A 16106-nucleotide genomic window follows, 5' to 3' on the forward strand; every position below is an offset into this window, starting at 1 on the left:
GGTTCACTGGGGATGATCACCAAAATAACCACTGACCAGAGTGTCCTCTCTGGCCCTTCACACACGCACAATAGAGCAGCCCATACAAGTCTCACTCACTCCATACTACATCAGCTTGACAGGTCTGGGATCTCATCCTCTAAATCAGGTCCAGGTGCAGGTGAGGCTCCTTGGGTGCAGCTCATCTCAAACTGAAGACCTATGAACTAAAAGCACTTCCCACTTCCCACCCCAACATATAATGGTAAGGCAGGGACAGGAAAATTGCATCAGATATTCCTCTTCAAAAAGATATTAGGGGCTGCAGGTTGGGCGCGGTGGCTCACAACTGTAATCCCAGCACTTTGGGAGGCCGAGGTGGGCAGATCACAAGGTCAGGAGATCGAGACCATCATGGCTAACATGGTGAAACCCCGTCTCTACTAAAAAATACAAAAAACTAGCCGGGGATGGTGGCGGGCGCCTGTAGTCCCAGCTACTCAGGAGGCTGAGGCAGGAGAATGGCGTGAACCCAGGAGGCGGAGGTTGCAGTGAGCCAAGATCGCACCACCACACTCCAGCCTGGGTTACAGTGCGAGACTCTGTCTCAAAAAAAAAAAAAAGGTATTAGGGGCTATGGAGAAATCAGAGCCCTGACACACTGCTGGTAGAAATGTAAAATGGTACAGTTGCCTTGGAAAACAGTCTGGGTAGTTCTTTGAAGGTTAAACACAGAGTTGCCATATGACCCAGCAATTCTGTACTTAGGCATATACTCAAAAGCAATGAAACCGTATTTCCACAGAAAACCTTGTACATTAATGTTTATAGTTGCAATATAATAGCCAAAAGGTGGAAACAACTCAAATGTCCAGCTGATGAATGGATAAATAAAAAATGATAAAAAATGATATGCCCGTATACTGGAATTTTTTTGGCCGTACAAAAGAATAAAGTATTCCTACCTACAACATGGATGAATCTTAAAAATGTACTAAGTGAAAGAATCCAGTCACAAAAGAGCACATATTGTATGCTTCCATGTATGTGAAATGTCCCAAACAGCTAAGTCTGTAGACAGAAAGATGAGCGTTGCTTAGGCTGGGAGGGCTGGAATGGGGGAAGATGATAGCTAAAAGGTATAAGGTTCTTTCTGGGCTGGGAGAGGTGGCTCATGCCTGTAATCCCAGCACTTTGGGAGGCTAAGGTGGGTGGATTGCTTGAATCCAGGAGTTTGGGAATAGCCTGGACAACATGGTGAAACCCCGTTTCTACGAAAAATACAAAGATTTCCCGGGCGTGGTGTCGCGTGCCTGTAGTCCCAGCTACTTGGAGGCTGAGGCAGGAGGATTACTTGAGCCCAGGAGGTTGAGGCTGCAGTGAGCCGTGATTGCACCACTGTACTCCAGCCTGGGTGACAACGCCAGACCCTATCTCCAAATTAAAAACAAATTTATTTTTGGTGTGATGAAAAGGTCTAAAATTGATGGTGGGTGTATGTATCTGTGAATATAGTAAAAACATTGCCATTGGAAACTTATTTAAACAGAAAAAAGCAGCAGATGTGACTGGGAGGCACATGGCCGTCACTGGTGCATATTAGTTCTGACATTTAGCTCAGTCTATATCCTTGTTGAGGAACTAGTTTACCACCTGGGTGCCTCTCTGTGGCCCTCATCTCCATCCCCAGGCTCTTGGCTGTCTTCTGATTCTCTCTTTTCCACGAGAAATGGCCCGTGTTTTTTGGCGTCTTCCTGTCTGAATAAGGGCGCTAGTATTTTTCATTTTTAACTGGCTCTATTAGTCCAAGCTGATGGTGTTTCCACTGGTATATTTCTCTGAAATGCCTTTTGGGTTTTACCATAGATCTCTTAGGGGTTCACAACATTAGATAAAAAATACTCCCACAAATCATTTTAAGATAGGGCTTTCTTTACCTTGGACTGCCTTTGTATCAGACTGTCATGTGAAAATAACCTTTTGTTGTCAAAAGCTCTACTGTCTGGTTTAGTTGGTACTCAAAGCACCCACTTAAGATTCTTTAAATTTACAAGAAAAAAAACAACCCCATCAAAAAGTGGGCGAAGAATATGAACAGACACTTCTCAAAAGAAGACATTTATGCAGCCAAGAAACACATGAAAAAATGCTCATCATCACTGGCCATCAGAGAAATGCAAATCAAAACCACAATGAGATACCATCTCACACCAGTTAGAATGGCCATCATTAAAAAGTCAGGAAACAGCAGGTGCTGGAGAGGATGTGGAGAAATAGGAACACTTTTACACTGTTGGTGGGACTGTAAACTAGTCCAACCATTGTGGAAGTCAGTGTGGCGATTCCTCAGGGATCTAGAACTAGAAATACCATTTGACCCAGCCATCCCATTACTGGGTATATACTCAAAGGATTATAAATCATGCTGCTATAAAGACACATGCACACGTATGTTTATTGCAGCACTATTCACAATAGCAAAGACTTGGAACCAACCCAAATGTCCAACAACGATAGACTGGATTAAGAAAATGTGGCACATATACACCGTGGAATACTATGCAGCCATAAAAAATGATGAGTTCATGTCCTTTGTAGGGACATGGATGAAACTGGAAAACATCATTCTCAGCAAACTATCGCAAGGACAAAAAACCAAGCACCGCATGTTCTCGCTCATAGGTGGGAATTGAACAATGAGAACACATGGACACAGGAAGGGGAGCATCACACTCCAGGGACTGTTGTGGGGTGGGGGGATGGGGGAGGGATAGCATTACTAGATATACCTAATGCTAAATGACAAGTTAATGGGTGCAGCACACCAACATGGCACATGTATACATATGTAACAAACCTGCACGTTGTGCACATGTACCCTAAAACTTAAAGCATAATAATAATAAAATTTAAAAAAAAAAAAAGATTCTTTAAAGCCTTTTGGTCTAGCTGTGTGATTCCAAAAGCATGGGTGTCTGTACCAGTAGCATTTGTAGCACCTGGGAACTTACAGTTGAAGTCTCCATCCCAGACTTGCTAGATGAAAAACTGTGATGATCCAGCCCAGCAATCTAGGTTTTAATAAAATCTCCAGCTGAGTCTGATGCATATGAAGTTTTAGAACCACTGGTCTAAGAGAAAGTCCATGAGCAACCACCTAACATCTTCATGAAGTCTCAAAAAAGGATTTACCACCACATCCTAGAGGCCCTACTTTACTGGTAGCACTGGATTTGATCTTTGCCCTAAGGCCATTTCTTATTTTGAGTGGTTTTAAGCTTAGCTACTGAAAAGAGGAATTGTTTTATTTTTTAACCCATGAAGTCCAACTTCTTTATATTTCCTCTGAATTCTGCTTAAAAAAGAACCAAACGGTTCCTTTTAAAATTCATCTCACTACTCCTGTATTTTACTGTAGGCAGCTAAAAACAAGCCAGTTGGCACTTTCGACATTCTTCTTGGAATTCTCCTTAGTTGGGTCCATGAGTTCATTAGGTACCCTTTCTGTCCTCCATATTACTGATTGAAATGGGTCTGCTGCTTTTTCTTAGGTCTCCATTTCTTCAGCCACCAGTAACATTTCTATACTGTTTTTCAAATCTTTACTAACAGTCTTCTACCTGTTGTCTACCACCTGGATCCAAACTGTACATATGTTGAGTTTTTATTACAGCAGAGCCTCATTTCTGATACCAAATTTTGTTTTGGTTATCTATCGTTGCATCATTAATAATTTCACAATTTAATGGCTTAAAAGCAAGTATTTTCTTGCGCGTGGTCTTGCAATTTGGCCAGAGTTTGGTAGGAATGGCGTATCTCTGATCTGTGTGCTGTCAGTTTGGGTGGCTCGATTAGATTTATTTCCAAGATACCTTAATTATATGACTGTCAGGTTGGTCCTACCACCTGAGGTTTTAGTTGGAATTGTCAACTGGGGCCTTAATTCTCCTCCACGCAGCCCTTTCTGATGCATGTTGCTGCTTGAACCTTCTCACAACGTGGCAGCTAGACTCCAAAAAGCAGGAAGCAGAAGTTGCCATGCCTCCAGCTAGGTGCAGGGTTATGTGCTTGTAATACCAGCTACTCAGGAGGCTGAAGTGGGTGGATCACTTGAGGCCAGCCCAGGTAACAGTGAGAACCTGTTTCTAATTTAAAAACCATAAAAGAAGGTGCCTGGCCTCTTAAAGATTAAGCTGGCCTACAGTGGAATTTCTGGTCTTTTCTGCTGGACAAAGCAATCATATACCTAGCTGAGATTCAAGGAGGTGGAGAAATAGACCCCATCTCTTAGTGGGGGTAGTGGCAGAAGTTGTGGCTGTCATTAATCCACTGTAATCTGTCAGCTGTCCTTCTTTAACAGTACTGAAAAGACACTCTTGGCTTAAGGTTATGAGTTGGTGAAAAGTAATTTTTTACTACTTGAAAAACGAAGATCTGGCCAGGTGTGTGGCTCACGCCTGTAATTCCAGCACTTTGGGAGGCCAAGGCAGGCGGATCACCAGAGGTCAGGAGTTCAGGACCATCCTGGCCAACATGGCGAAACCCTTTCTCTACTAAAAGTACAAAAATTAGCCGGGCGTGGTGGCGGGTGCCTGTAATCCCAGCTACTCAGGAGGCTGAGACAGGAGAATCGCTTGAACCCGGGAGGCGGAGGTTGTAGTGAGCTGAGATCATGCACTGCACTCCGGCCTAGGTGACTAGACTGAGACTCCGTCTCAAAAAATAAAAAAAAAAACAAAAACTTGAAGATCTGGAAGGAGGTAGCAAGAAAACTTTTCCATATAAAGAACCTCTCTTGATATCAGTTTGTTGAAATTTTATTTTAATATGGAAGAGTTCACGAATTTGCATGTCATCCTTGTATTTTTCTCTGTGTCATTCCAATTTTAGTATATGTGCTGCCATAGTAAGCACCATTGGAAGAAATTTTAAATGGTATATTTCACAGATGGACAGAAGTCATTTTAAGTTCCTTGCCAACAGAGTAACACTCTCCAGCACCATTGGTTGTGTCAAAGTTTGTGTGTGACAGGGAAGTGTGAATGCAATTATACATCTTACTGGATCTTACCAGCGAACTGTGTATTTTTTTAAAATAAAGCTTGCTTTATACACTACTAAGTGTAGAGAAGGAGTCCCCTTCCACACACTCCCCTCCTCAAAATAGCAACCAGATGCTCTTTAAGAGTTGTGAACAATGAAAGGCATAATCTGGGTGCATTGTAGAAACGATTTTGGTAAACCAAAGAGGGAATAATGGGATGGCAGAAGCCCAGGGCTTTCTATCTCTTGGAACTTTTGTGGTGCAGCTGTTTGTAGATTGGTAGGAGACAAAACAGATGGCAGCAGAGGTTGCCTCTGCCTTTGCTCATTCACTCGAGTCATCTATTAGGTTTGCTCAGACAGGATAGTAAATGGCTTCCGGAATTTGTTAAGCACTTAGGCTAGTAAATTTCTCCATATCTAATTTGGAGTTCTGTTTAGAAAAAAAATGCCAAATTAATGCCCTGTGACAACAGTGATTCAACAGAGTTTATATCTGTCTTTCATAGAATCTGATTAGTATTAAGTCTTTGACCTTTATTTTCTTTTTATCGTATTGTTGTACTTTTGATTTAATGCTTTTGTTTCTGTTTATGCATTTTCTTGATAGCATCAGTAAGTTGTTGGTAAGTATTGAAATAACTTAAATATTTTTCTTCACTGTGATTGTGTTTTTTAATGAGACAGAGTCTCACTCTGTCGCCCAGGCTGAAGTGCAGTGCCATGGTCTCGGCTTTCACTGCAGCCTCCATCTCCCAGATTAAAGCAATTGTCATGCCTCATCATCCTGAGTAGCTGAAACTACAGGTGTATGCCACCACACCCGGCTAATGTTTTGTATTTTTTGTACAGATGGGGTTTCACCATATTGGCCAAGCTGGTCTTGAACTCCTGACCTCAGGTGATCTGCCCACTTTGGCCTCGCAGAGTGCTGGGTTTGTAGATGTGAGCCATTGTGCCTGGCTTCTTGTTAAGTATTGAAATAACTTGAATATTTTTTCTTCAATATGATTGTGAAAAGGTTTGGGATAGCACAAGCTTCCCTTAGTTGCTTGTAGTTTTACTCTCCCACACCTGAGTAGTTTGCAAGTGTGACTGACTTTGTGCCTCCTCCTTTTTCTCTCTTCTTTGTTCTTCCATTTATGTTTTAGTCTTCCATCCTTCTCATACCTTACCAAGTCTGGCTGAGTAACATGTTTAGGAATGATCTTATGGGTAGTGTGGTTGAGGCATGATCACAGTTATGATCCATGGCATATGAATCTGCATGAGGAATCCTTCCATCTCCTTCTTGATATTCTCCATCCCAGTGTCAAACTTCCATGGCACGATACCATTACCAACCGTTTCAGCAACGATGCCCACACTCCTGGTTTCTAGAGATTATTTCCTTCTGTATCTGCCCAAATTATGACTCTGCTTGCTTTGGGATATGCTAGATACTTATTAATCCATCAAGAAATTATTGTATGTGAACTAGTAAAATGTTACCTAGGAGACACAGAGGTGAACAGGAAATGTTCACTGTAATTGGCTCCTTGGTCTTCAGTCTTCACAATTTTTCACAGTCAGATTTGAAAGCTGAATGTAGTTTTCTGAAGGCTTGGAGTATATACTTACGCTGTTTGAGGAGGTCTCTGAGTTTTTTTGGTGCTCTTGCCTCACAACTATACTTTAGTCATATTTAATAGGACCTTGTATAGTCATATGACTAAAGTTTTGTAAAACTTGCTGTGTTCTATTTTATTTTTAATAGAGACGGGGGTCTCGCTGTGTTGCCCAGGCAGGTCACAAACTTCTGGCCTTAAGCAGTCCTCCTACCTCAGCCTCCCATGAATTCTTACTATTTTAAACTCCTATTGTTAAGAATGTATTCTTGCATATAATTTTTAAATTAGCCTTTGTTTCCCCTGGGTAGGTACATAACTTTCTGATTATATTCCTTAATTAGCCTAGCAGTGAGAGGTCTGTATTTTCACAGACCTCTCACTGCTAGGCTAATTAAATTTAATCCTCTAAAGATTTTTTCATACATTTCACTTTTTCCTATAGTTTTAGTAAATTGTCCAAATAGTTATATTCGTTTACTGTTTAACAGAATTTATTTTTTCCACTTGACCTTCTCTGCAGAAATCTAAGCAGAAAAATTTATAAAGCATTATTCTTTTTTCTTTTCTTTTCTTTTTTTTTTTTTTTTTTTTGAGACTGGGTCTCACTCTGTCACCCTGGCTGGAGTTCAGTGGCACAATCTCAGCTCACTGCAACCTCCGCCTCTCAAGTTCAAGTGATTCTCCTGCCTCAGCCTCCCAAGTAACTGGGACCACACATGCGTGCTTCCACATCCAGCTAATTTTTTGTATTTTCTTACAGAGACAGGGTCCTGCCATGTTGCTCAGCGTGGTCTCGAACTCCCGGGCTCAAGTGATCTGCCTCCCTCAGCCTTCCAAAGTGCTGAGATTACAGGCATGAACCACTATGCTCTGCCTGTAAAGTCTATTTTCCAGCATATTCTGCTTATTTGCCCCAAATAGATATATTTGTTTGTGGGTTGTTTTTTTGTTTTTTTTTTTGAGACTGAGTCTCGTTCTGTCGCCCAGAGCTGGAGTGCTGTGGTGTGATCTCGGCTCACTGCAAGCTCCGCCTCCCAGGTTCACACCATTCTCCTGCCTCAGCCTCCCAAGTAGCTGGGATTACAGGTGCATGCCACCACGCCCGGCTAATTTTTTTGTATTTTCAGTAGAGACGGGGTTTCACCGTGTTAGCTAAGATGGTCTCGATCTCCTGACCTCGTGATCCACCCGCTTCAGCCTCCCAAAGTGCCGAGATTACAGGCGTGAGCCACCACGCCCAGCCTTTTTTTTTTTTTTTTTTTTTTAAATCTTGAGACAGGAAAAAAAAAAAATCTTGAGACAGGATCTTGCTCTGTTGCCCAGGCTGGAGTGTTGTGGCACCATTATGGCTCACTACATCCTCAATTTACGGGGCTTAAATAATGCTGTCACCTTACATTCTCAAGTAGCTGGGACCATAGGTGTGCATGGCCACACCTGGCCAATGTAAAAATAATTGTGTGTGTATGCATGCTGAGATGGGGTCTCCCTATGTTGCCCGGGCTGGCCTTGAACTCCTGGGCTCAAGCAATCCCTGGCTTGCAGTGAGCTGAGATAGCACCACTGTACTCCAGCCTGGATGACAGAGTGAGACTCCATCTCAAAAAAAAAAAAAAAAAAAAAAAAAAAGCCAGGCACAGTGGCTCATGCCTGTAATCCCAGTACTTTGGGAGGCTGATGCGGTTGGATCATGAGGTCAGGAGATCAAGACCATCCTGGTTAACATGGTGAAACCCCATCTCTACTAAAAATACAAAAATTAGCTGGCCATACGAAAACTAGCTGCCAAATACATTGTGGCAATGCAAGTGTTCTAGTTTTTATATTGTATTATGGTCTTACAAGATGTAATGATCAAAGGAAACTGGGTGAATGGTACACTGGACCTCTCTGTCATATTTTTGCAACTTCCTATGGGTCTATAAGTATTTCAAAATAAAAAGCTAAAAGATATATCCAAACTTTAGACCTATGCTGTCCACTAGCCACAGATTGCTTTAAAAATGAACATCAGCCGGGTGCAGTGGCTCACGCCTGTAATCCCAGCACTTTGGGAGGCCGAGGCGGGTGGATCACGAGATCAGGAGTTTGAGACCAGCCTGACCAACATGGTGAAACCCCGTCTCTACTAAAAATACAAAAATTAGCCGGGCGTGGAGGCATGCACCTGTAATTCTAGCTACTCAGGAGGCTGGGGCAGGAGAGTTGCTTGAACCTAGGAGCTGGAGGTTGCAGTGAGCCGAGATCTTGCCATTGTATTCCACCCTGGGCGACACAGTGAGACTCCGTCTCAAAAACAACAACAACAACAACAACAAAACATCAGGCCAGGCATGGTGGCTCCCGCCTATAATCCTAGCATTTCGGGAGGCCGAGGTGGGCAGATCACTTGAGGTCAGGAGTTCGAGACCAGCCTGGCTAACATGGTGAAACCATGTCTCTACTAAAAATATATAAATTAGCTGGGTGTGGTGGCGTGCACCTGTAGTCCTAGCTACTCGGGCGGCTGAGGTGGGAGGATCTCTTGAACCTGGGAGGCAGAGGTTGCAGTGAGCCAAGATTGTGCCACTGTACTCCAGCCTGGGTGACAGAGCAAGACTGTCTCAAAAAAAAAAAAAAAAAAAAAAGAACATCTAAGTTAATTGAAATAAAAGTTAATTTCAGTTCCTTGATCACACGAACCCATGTTTCAAGTGCTCATGTGGCCACGTTATTATATAGCACAATTATAGAACATTTTCATTTTTGCATAAAGTTCAATTGGGCAGTCTGCTTTAAATAAAACCCTCTACAGTAGTGCCAGTTGTCACAGGTCTTGGTACCTACACATTTCTTAGAAAACAGTCTCAAATTTATAAATCAAAATAATTGTCTATACCAGTAAAATTAAATATAATAAATAAATTTAACAAGCATTTTTTTAAAAAAGTGCCATGACTTTCCCGCATTCTATATTTTAATAAACAAAGGAAATGAAATATTTGCTTCATGTTGGAAATAGGAATAAGGTGTTTTTCCTTATCTGCCAAAGCAGTTGCTGTCTTTTTCCGTAATCACAATATAGCATATTTAGGAGATGGGCAAAACAGAGACAGATGGGTAGGGAAAAGAGAAATTCTTGCATGAAAAGTATTTTGAATATCCCATACTTCTTGTTTTCTATTTCTTAGTGACCAGCTTACCAATGGTAGCTTACCATTGCAGAGGAAGTGTGGTTTAGCAACCAGACCTTAAACCAAAATTCTATTTCTGGCTCGAAGTGACCTTGAGGAAGTTACAAATATGTTCTCATTTGTACAGCGAATAAGCAAATTAAGATAAAAGCGACTATTGCTGAGTGGACTGTAGAACTGCAAGATATGTTACTCTAAAATGATCCCACTATTCCAGATTATATATAAAATGATTTGCTTACAAGTAGATTAAATACAGAATTTCCAGGAATTTAGTTATGCGAAGAATCACGTGAGGTAGAAAGGGGAACTTTATCAGGCATAAAAATGTTTAAGTTTTGAGTTTGGGGGGAAAATACAAGAAAACGAAGACATAGGGTAAAAATTTTTATTTCATCCCAGGTTAATAATTTTGACAAACTTTGGGAGGATAAGCAGACATCCTGCACTTTAGAAATCAGGTTTTGAAGTTAACATAGTTCAGGATTTGCATTCCAGACCTGCCATTTACTATCTGGAAAGTTACTTTCTCAGTTCTAGATGATGTATAGATGTTCTCAGTTTCAACACCTATTAATGACTTTTTGTTGAGGTTGTTATGAGGACAGCACATAGCAAGTTAAGTATACAGCTATAATTACTGATAATCTTAATTTTATCAAGATACAGAATATAATGGTGGTGTTAGGAAAATATAAATAGCTTAGTGTATTCTCCTTTTATGAAGCTTTATTTTTAGTCACACGATAATTTGTGTGTGTGTGTGGGTAGGATACTAATTTTAGCTTGTAACAAATTGGTTAAAATTGCAGTTCCTATAGCCATTCTGAAATTTAAGCGTGTGTGAGTAAATTGATCAGGATCACTTGATTTAAAGCCAATAGGGATAAATCTGTATTTTGTAAAATCTACAAGGCAGAGAATCTGTGCAGAGAACTCAGAAAAATAGCACGATCACACATCTATGAGTGCAATTTTATTTCAGTGTAATCCCTGTAACATTTCTCTACGGCCAGGTCCACATAATCTCTGAATGATTAGTGAAAGGTTTAGTTGATGGTAAAGATATATAAAAATCTACAATGTACAATGTCAAATAATCAGAAAATATCCCATATAACTGTTCTTTTCCTTTGCCCTCCAAACTGCCAAAACATTGAGAAAAGAGGTCAAGACCAAAGGCCAGCATCCCCATGAGGATCCTTCTGGCCCTGGTTCACACTAGCAGTGCAGGACAGTTCCAGTTTTAGCCCATAACTCATTGGCATATGGTCAGTTTGAAGTTTCCTGCAGTACTTTTCTGAGCTAGAGACAGGGAACCAAAAATGCTGACATCCTCATTTGACATCTTCACTCCAGCCTGTGTAAGTGCCAGCACTTCCTGTGTAAAACCTATCCTGACTGTAGAGGACACCCCCAGCCCTCAGCTGACCTGGGTGAGGATGATGGCTGGAATTGGTGAGGTATGGAAACCATTAGCCCTCAGATGGACACCACCACAGTATATGAACATACCGTGTCTTATTACTATACCTTTTACTTCGTAAAGATCAGCTTTTAAAGTTTATGAAAATAACATTCATTGACGGCAAGTGATTGTTGGAGGTAGGTTACTAGCTCTCAAAATCACCACTCCATTACAGGATTATACTAGATGATGGTGTGTTCAGGAGTTAATTATTTGGATGTATAATACCTTGGAAATTACGCCAAGAAAAAAAAATCCACTGGAAGCTCTGAAGTGTACATATCTTGTCTCCCTCATACAGTATGGCTTTATCTTGACTGCTTGTCAGTCTTGGCCGCAATTTTCTTAATCCACGCAATGGGAGGATTTCTAAATGTCTTAAGACTTGATGATGTTAGTGTGTATTTCTCCAAGTAGTTTTCTCCATGATTCCACTTGTTGGTTCATAAGCTACGTCAGGTATCTGTTTTAGTATAGCCATCAAAATTTCCTCACGTACTCTCAAAGTGCTTTAAGGTAATACACAATTTTTAGTTTGTTATTCCATATAACATAGAAACATAATAATTTTAAGAAGTGATGTTACAAAGTTGAGCTGAGTCTAGGTATTATGGTTTGATTCTGACTACAACATCTAACTATCACATGAAAAGGAACATTTGTGTTATGTAAATGTTGAATTTACATCGTGATTAATGTTTAGGTGTTTTAAAACATCTGTTATGTGATAAATTAACTAAAATATCCCTTTTTAGGCTGGGCGCAGTCACTCATGCCTGTAATCCCAGCACTCTGGGAGGCCGAGGCGGGTGGATTACCTGAGGTCAGGAGTTCAAGACCAGCCTGGCCAACATGGTGAAACCCCACCTCTGCTAAAAATACAAAAATTAGCTGGGCGTGCTGGTGGGCACCTGTAATCCGAGCTACTTGGGAGGCTGAGGCAGGAGAATAGCTTGAACCTGGGAGGCAGAGGTTGCAGTGAGCCGAGATCACATCACTGCACTCCTGCCAGGGTGACAGAAGGATACTCTGTCTCAAAAAATAATAATAAAAATAAAAAATCCTGTCTTATTTTTTAAGAAACGGCGCCTCACTCTGTCGCCCAGACCGAGGTACGGTGGTACCATCGTAGCTCACTACGTAACGTCAACCTTCTGGGCTCAGGTGATCCTCCTGCCTCAGCCTGTTGAGTAGCTGGGACAACAGGCACATGCACCCAGCTAACTCTTCAAAATTTATTTTTGTAGAGGTGGGGTCTCACCGTGTTGCCTAGGTTGGTCTCTAATTTCTGGCCTCAAACATAAAACATTCATTTTAATCCATAATTTTAATTTATAGGCATAACAAGGATAAGAAATTTACCTATCAATCAGCGCCTTCCTCTTTTAAAAACCTGACTTGTTTTTATATAGAAATTACTTGGGATTGCTAGGTAACCTGCATAACCATTCCTGGAAAAAAATGGAAGGCCCTTTTTTTGCTTTTGGGAATATGGAGAGCTTATACACAGTTTCACTATTCAGCATGGCTTGCACTATTTCTTACAATTTTCTGATGTCTGTCAAAAAGAATCCTCAGATCTTTTAAGACCAATTTTTTTTTTTTTTTTTTTTTTTTTTTTTTTTTTTTTGAGACAGAGTCTTGTTCTGTCGCCCAGGCTGGAGTACAGTGGCGGGATCTCGGCTCACTGCAAGCTCCGCCTCCCAGGTTCACGCTATTCTCCTGCCTCAACCTCCTGAGCAGCTGAGACTACAGGCGCCCGCCACCACGCCTGGCTAATTTTTTTTTGTATTTTCAGTAGAGACAGGGTTTCACCGTTTTAGCCAGGATGGTCTCGATCTGCTGACCTCGTGATCCACCCGCCTTGGCTTCCCAGAGTGCTGGGATTACAAGTGTGAGCCACTGTGCCTGGCCAAGACCTATTTTTAAAGGGAAGTTTGTTATAAGCCTAAATGCCATAAATGTAATAAAGTCACGTGCATTTGGCATCATACTTCCTAGTCCACCCCCAGTATGCTAGAGCTCTCTCAGTACATTTTGAAACACCTTCGTGGAATTTTGAAATGCATTACTTGCGTAGTTCCTTGAGCCTGCATCACTGCTAGAAGAAGACTTATGAAACAGAACTCTACTTCCCATTAGTTAGTTCTTTATCATGTTGAACACTAGATGTGTATGTGTCTAGTGTCTAAATACAGAATGCCTATAGTTTCTACCAACAAATTATGGATCCAAATCCTTGCTCCAGAAGCAGGAAATAGGTTAATCGGAAGATTGCTGGATGTTATGAAAGGAATCTTTTATGGGGGGCTGTGAGTATTGTTTTGCAATTGCCATTTCTGAAATATGTCAGGTTAAAACATTTGGATTTTTTCACTATGCAAAGTATAAAATAGATGAGGTCCCTGGTATTTCTCTTTGTTTACTGTTAAGTGATAATAATTTGTACCATGATGGAAAAATTATTGTAGATTTTCTTTAGAGTAGTTCAGTGCTGTGGTTTTAGCACAAAGGTGTGCTTTTTCTTATCTTCATGATCCAGGAACAATTACTTGAGGGAGTGGCATTTCTCCCTGTGAGTTCGTAGCACAGAGTGTTTCCTGAGAGTAGTGGAAGTGATTAAGTGCAACCACTGTTGACCCTTGTCATCTCAGTCTTTTTTATTATAACCGCTTTCCTTCTACTTTTTTCACTTGTCTTCTTTCTATTTCTAATATTTAAGATTTATGCTTTAGCCAGTTTCTTAAAACTTATTTGTGCACCTAATATTTTCTTGGTCATCAATTATTTGGGGATAAAAATTCCCCCTACTTCTAAAACATTAGCAAGGTACATTGGTAATTCTCAGGTTTAAGGATTTCTTGAAATAACATTATCTGATTTATTGGGATCTGAAGTATAGTTGACTTGACTAGATACTTCTATCATTGTGGCTTGAGTGATCTTGTAGTCTTTTATATTTAACTGAAAAATCATTTTAGGTTGATGTTTTTGTTCAGAGAAACATTTTAAATTTTAAACCAATATTTTTGTTGAGTAGGAAGGAGAAAAAAAATAAACATCCAAGTATAAGCTACTGTAACATTTTGAGGTTTTTTTCCTCTTTGTAGCTATTGTTTTGTGAAACTGAGGCTATACTGTGTTTGGATTTTGAATTATACTTCTCCCTCTGACCCCCACCATGTATCATTAAATTATTTCAGGCTACTAAAAATTCTCAGGAAATACCTATTTCAGTTGCTCTACACTATTCTGTTACAGGGTAGTACCTTAATTAACGCATCCACTATTATTAGATATTTAAAATTTTTCTAAATTCTGTTTTATAAATAACCATGAGAAGAACATGAATTTGTAAGACTGTCTTGCAAGGTGCCTTTGGTGGGGTGGGTCTCATTGTAATTGTATTCTTGATTTTAAGATATCAATAATAGCTTGACCTTAGATTTGTAAGAACAAACATTGAATTAGGATTTTAAACAAATGTGTTGGGCATATCTTTGTTTAAACTTATGAATATTACCCTTTTTACACTTTTACTTCTATGTGACAGGTAGCTATGTGCTTGCCATTTTAAAATTTATATTATTATTATTGTTATTGTTATTATCATTTTTTAAGAGACAGAGTCTCACTCTGTTGCCCAAGCTGGAGTACAGTGGCGTGATCTCGGCTCACTGCAACCTCTGCCTGCTGGGTTTCAGTGACTGTCGTGCCTCAGCCTCCCAAGAATTACAGGTGCATGTCACCACAGCTGGCTAATTTTTGTGTTTTTAGTAGAGATGAGGTTTTGCCATGTTGGCCAGGCTGGTCTTGAACTCCGGACCTCAAGTGATCCACTCACTTCGGCCTCCCAAAATGCTGGGATTACAGGCGTGAACCACCATGCCCAGCCAATTTATATTATTTATTTATAGAAACAAGGTTTTTTGACTATGTTGCCCAGGTTGGACTTGAACTCCTGGGCTCAAGCAGTCCTCTCGCCTCAGCCTCCCGATAGCTGGGACTATGGGCAAGTACCACCACACCCGCCTTAGCCATTTTAAAAATGTGGATTCCACTGCTTTTTTCAGAGAGACAAAGTGGAGTGGAAGCCATAGAACTTACTCAGATAGCTGGACCATTGAGAAAACTAATAGAGGACTTCAGCTAAGGCAGGTTCTTCTATGTTCCAAGTCTTATATGAATGAAAACTAGATCCATGCATAGGAGATACATCAAGCATGGGCTGTGAAAATGTTGGTAACTGGAAAAACACAAATTGACAAAGCTTTTGGCTAGTTTTTCTTTGTTTTATTAGGTTATCAATGGCCTGAGATTTTCCTGAATAATTCAGCCACAGGAAAAAAAAAAGAGAAAAAGCTTTTTGTTTTTTTAACATTGTGACATTGTAAAAAGTTTCTGTGTCACAGACTTAACACCAAGATGGTGTACTGACCTTTTTTGTGGAATGAATAGAACTGAGTTTAGAGTACTTTGAGTTACTTATAAATTCTTAAGTGTGCCTTCTATTTAAAACTTACAGTCATAAAGATAATAATAGAAGAGAAATAGCTAGGGTAATATGATTATACGGTCAGAATTTGGAAGTTTGAAGACTTATCTTCAAGTAATTTTAGATTAGAAAATTTGTGGGATTTTTTTTTTGAATTTGACTTCAAGATCTCAGGGGATTTCTTTTTTTATTTACCCATTATTTGTGTTCCCCTTGTTAGCTTAGATGGTGTGATATAGGCAACAACCTGATTTTTTTGTTTAAAAATACATTATCTGATTTTTATTAAATCCCAGATATATGTTAATATTAAAAAATAAGTTGGCTGGGCACGGTGG

At 40.3% G+C, this 16106-nt stretch overlaps 1 pseudogene; it reads right to left on the reverse strand.

The window, feature by feature from the left end:
• Nucleotides 1-4800: 4800 nt before the first annotated feature.
• Nucleotides 4801-4893, reverse strand: LOC115832964 (annotated as a pseudogene).
• Nucleotides 4894-16106: the final 11213 nt, after the last annotated feature.

This window comes from Nomascus leucogenys, chromosome 23 (genome assembly GCF_006542625.1).
Source record: "Nomascus leucogenys isolate Asia chromosome 23, Asia_NLE_v1, whole genome shotgun sequence".
Classification (NCBI taxonomy): domain Eukaryota; kingdom Metazoa; phylum Chordata; class Mammalia; order Primates; family Hylobatidae; genus Nomascus; species Nomascus leucogenys.